Here is a 3,772-nt window from a genome sequence, read left to right on the forward strand (position 1 = left end):
TGCAAAGGGCATCGAGCGCTGTTGACGCTCCCTGGGTATAAAAGCTTGGGCAAGCGTCAGCATAGCCTCTAGCACAACGGGGATCAGGCCTCTGTTCTCGCCTGTTGCAAAAACTAAAAGGGGGAACTGTAGGGAGCTGCGTGTAGCCGCGCCCTAGGATGGTGCCGGTTTCCACCTTCCACCCTCTCAGGGAGTTAGCGCTCCTAGTAATAAACAACTCCATATAAGGCCAAGGCTTGGGCTAATGCATTGCTTCCGCATACCTGGACCAATGGACAGTCCATATGTGGCACCCCATGATTGGAAGCCCTGAGACTCATAAGCTAAGAGCAGGGGCCTCGAGGGAGAAGAAGGCTGATGTAGCAGGGCAATAAAAGCTACGCAGACACAACCAGTGGTCGCGTCTTCCTTGCTGGCAAGGCCGCGTGCGACACTCAAGCTCACAGAGATCCTCCTGTCTCAAACTCCTGAGTGTGGGGATTACAGGTGTATGCTACCATGCCTGATTGCAGGGCCACGCAGTGGGTACCCACATCCGGGGCCAAGACAGTATGCCCGGGGATCCAGGCCAAGACAGCATTCCTGGGAATTTCCAAGTTTATCTATGTTAATGTCTCCAGGACTTTTTCTGGGTGGGCTAGAAGTTTGAGATTGCATCTTCTTCCTTCATCTTGTCATTTTCTATTTCAAAAAGAAATTTTTATTTTGATTTCTGTAATGATCCTTGTGAGTTTTGATGGTAAGTAGCTATATCACTATTATCAAGGCCTTTCTAGGAAAAATCTGTTCTTCAGGGATAACTTCTGTGTGTTGGTGATTCTTGGTTTGTATCTGTCCCAAGATCCCTCTTTTCCAATTAATTGAGAGTGAGATGTTGGTTTCTGTTTGACTCTAGCCTGAGCCTTTAGGTGTAAGGTTGTGGTGAGGTTATTACCCCAGAGCTTCCCACTATTGTCAAATGGAGAACAAGTGATTACAATGGATATGACATCTTAGCTAAAGTAGTACAATTAGCAATAATGATGGCATGAAAAAAAATTTGGAGGGGGCCTGGCCGTAGCTCAGGCCTTTAAGTGGCTGCTTCCACAAAGCTGTCAGCCTCAGGTTGCTGGAGTTCGAACCTCACACCTCTCCAGCTGGCCAAAAGTGCCCCGAAGGCATTCGAGGAACAAAAAAAAAAAAAAATTTGGAGATTGACAAACTTTGGCAACTGTTTGATTTTGTACTTTAGGCCATAGGAGCAAAGTGTATAGTTATATAACAAAACAAATCATAGAAATGTTTGTATGCAAAGTGTTTTCCCTTGTTAGTGTGGGTTTACCTGGGTTCCTCTGATGAGGCAGTTGCCAGGTCCCAGGCACTTCAGTCCATGTAGGAGAGTGGGTCAGGTACCTGGTTTCTTCTGGCCAAGCTAGTTGCCAAGAGTCCCAGGTACTTCTCATGCTGGCTGCCTTTCCTGCGGTATAGCAGCATAGGCCAGGCCGAAAATCACCATGCTAGAACCATGAGTGAAAGAAAGGTGATCGGGGGGCTGGGGAGATAGCTCAGTAGAAGAAGCAAGCACAAGGGCCTGAGTTCACTCCCCAGTTCCACCAAAAAATAAAAAGAAAAAAGAGAGAAAGAAAGAAGGAAAGAAAGGAAGGAAGGAAGGAAGGAAGGAAGGAAGGAAGGAAGGAAGGAAGGAAGGTGTTCTGGGGCTGGCCCAATAGCTTAGTGGACTAAAGCGCCTACTAAGGCAGAGCACAGCAGCCACAGTTTGATCCCTGGTGTGCTGGTTGAGACTGGGTGCAGTGGCACACACCTGTAATCCCAGCGCTTGGGAGGCTGAAAATAGGAGAATCGCTATGAGTCTGATCTACATAGTGAGATTCTGTAGACTCTGTCCTAAATTAGAAAGGAAGGAAGGAAGGAAGGAAGGAAGGAAGGAAGGAAGGAAGGAAGGAAGGTGGTTGGGAGACAAGATATTCATACTGTCTCAAAGAAACAATCCATATCAATAATGTTATGGTTGATTTTATAATGTGTTCCAAAAAGTGCTGTTTGGTGAGGACTTGAATGTCCAGTGATAGGCATTGGGGAAAAATTGGATCATGAGAGCTCTGACTTCATCAAGTGGATTATTTCATTGATGAGCTCATGAGCTGAATGGGCTTTTAGGAGGTAGGGACTGCCTCTCTTTAGCTTGTTCCTCACCCCTTATTGTCTGACTCTTTCCAAGTCTCTCTGCTTCCTGGCCTCCATGCAGTAAGCAGCTTTCCTGTCCCATGCCCTTCTGCTGTGCTTCTGTGCTGGAGCCAGCCACCCAGCCAACCCGCCACCCAGCCACCCAACCACCCAGCCACTCAGCCACCCAGCCACCCCACCACCCAGCTACCCAGCAACCCAGCCACCTAGCCACCCATGGAGTAGAACTGCTGAAATCACGTGTAAAACTAAACCTTTCCTTCCCAGAGTTACTCTTCTTAGACATCTGTTCACAGTGATGGACATATGACTGACAGAATCAACAGTGGAACAAATGGGCTTTATGGTTCTAAATTGATAAAAGTGGGGCTGGGGATGTAGCTCAATGGCATAGCGCCTGCCTGGCAAGTGTGAGGTTGTAAACTTGATTCTCCATACAAAAAAAAAAAAGAAAGAAAGAAAGATACAAATGGAAGTACAGATATTTATAACTCTTGGGAAAAAAATTAATGTGAATCTAATCATAATGAAATAATTAGATAAATCCAGAATTAAAAAAAAAAGAAAAATGGAAAAGACTAAAGTGACATCTTTAATATATGCAATGAGTAAGATTTGATTAACTCTGGATAGACAAAAGCTATAAAGGCCATTTGGGGGAGATTTATATAATACATATTTTAAAATTGATATTAAATTTCTTGAGTCTGGGAGACGACCCAGGGCCTGGCGGGATCCTGAATAGACCCAGAGCGCAGGGCTGGCAAGTGAGTGAGATGACCCGGGGCCCAGGGATCCTCATTTGACCCAGGCTGCATGCTGGCCCAGCATGGAACTCTTTAGCAGATCTCCCTGCAAAGAGGCTAGAGGCAAGACCCACCTAGCTGATTCAGGAGCAGAACATCTTGCCAGAGAGACACAAAGGGTTCAACTCTAACACCTGCAGCAGAAAGAAGTGGAGCACTGCAGCCATATCCAAACAATACCCACCTGGAGGAATCTGAACTTCATAGATCCCAACCTGGTGCTAAGGTAATAACTCTATCTAAGCTCTACACCAAAGGTCAGAAAACAGTGGTATACAAAATGACAAAGAGGAGGAACAAAATGCAGTCTCAGGCCCTGAGTCCACCCAGTACAAATGCAGAAGACACTAGCACTAAGGAAACTGGAAATCACACACCACATATCTCTGAAATAATAGCATTGACAGTAAAGAATCAATTGCAGAAAGGTATACAAGAAATAATTTTGGAACTAAAAAATGTAGTGGTAACTCTAATCAAAGAAGTACTAAGTGCTTCTAAAGAACACACTGACAAAAAAAGAGAGGAGAATATAAAAATGATGGAACCCCTGAATAAACAATTTAGGAAAGAAATAGAATCTATGAAACAGGTTCAAAGTGATATACAGGAAATTAAAACCTCAATCACAAGCTGGCAAAACCATTTGCATGAAAGTGAAAATAGACTTTCTGACCTGAAAGACACCATTGCAGCTAGTGAAAAAGGAAGAAAAGATCTCTTTAAAACAACTAGGATGCAGGAAAAAATAATTCAATACCTGCAAGACGATGCAAAGATGA

Source organism: Octodon degus, unplaced genomic scaffold (genome assembly GCF_000260255.1).
Source record: "Octodon degus isolate 3935 unplaced genomic scaffold, OctDeg1.0 scaffold00048, whole genome shotgun sequence".
Classification (NCBI taxonomy): Eukaryota; Metazoa; Chordata; class Mammalia; order Rodentia; family Octodontidae; genus Octodon; species Octodon degus.